This window comes from Sorex fumeus, unplaced genomic scaffold (assembly GCF_029834395.1).
Source record: "Sorex fumeus unplaced genomic scaffold, SorFum_2.1 ptg000134l, whole genome shotgun sequence".
Lineage (NCBI taxonomy): Eukaryota > Metazoa > Chordata > Mammalia > Eulipotyphla > Soricidae > Sorex > Sorex fumeus.
In genome coordinates, this window is record NW_026606191.1 from 373,410 (window position 1) to 374,602 (window position 1,193).

Here is a 1,193-nt window from a genome sequence, read left to right on the forward strand (position 1 = left end):
ATTCATGTTTTCTCGTGAATAATACTCCTCTTTCTCATTGCTCTCATATCCTCTCTGTGTGTATGTGTATGTGCAAGCACATGTTTCAATTTTAGACCACAACTGGCAGTGCTCAGGAATTTGCAGCTCTGGGATCAGGGTTCAGTCCTAGTGGGGCTCAGGGACCATATGGATTACTAGACATAGAGAGACCTGGGTTGGCTGCTTGCAAGGAAAGTACCCTACTTGCTGTACTATTGCTCTGGCCCTTTCTAAGTGAATTATTTCCACCACATCAAGAGTGACCCTGAACAAAGCTTCCCCAACAACACGCCCTGCCCCGAAAATTAACTATTTCTCTTAAAAAAGGAAAACAAAACTTTACCCCCAGTACTCACAACAGCTGGGGGGTCATCTGGTCAGGGAGAGAATACATGTGTGGGGTGCTTTGCAACTGGAACTTAGGATGGAGAAATTCTTTACCTAGGGAAAATACAAAAGCTGGGACCAGAGACAGTAAGTGGGTACGAACTTGCCTTGCATGCAGCCAACCAAGATCAATTCCCGGCATCCCTTATGGTCCCCTAGTACTACGAGCAGGAATTCCTGACTGTAGAGCCGAAAGTCAATCCTGACCACCACCAGATGTGGTACAAGAGCCAAACCAAAATGATAATAATGAAAAAGTTTCATTTGCAAACACCACCCACCTGCAAGGACTGAGACACTGGGTGGCCCCACCGCATTAGGACAGTCAAACAAAGGACAGAGGACAACTGGGTCCCCTGCTGCAGTGGGGCTGGGGCCCCCCACTTCTAAGTGAACCGGAAGGTGCCACACTAAGGATGACAGGGCCAAAGGCTCCGGACATGGCCAAGCAAAGTCCAGGGCTAGAGGTTCGGGAGGGCTAAGCCCCACCCTCTGCAAGTCCCGCAGCCCCAGGCCCACTGGACTCTGACCCTTACAGGAGCTGGAGGAGATCTTGGCCAAGGGGAATCCCAGGATCACTTGTTCACTCCTGCGACCTCTGCACCTGTCACAGTCCCCACTGCACCGCCCAAAGCCTCTGGGTCCCCTATAAGCTTTCGCCTTACCTCACCTCAGGAACCGCCTGGACATCCTGAACAGAGGAAAACAAGAATGAAAGCACCCCCCAAGTTGGCGCAGCCCCACCACTCACAGTGCCAAGACGCGGGTCACTCACCTGAGGACAC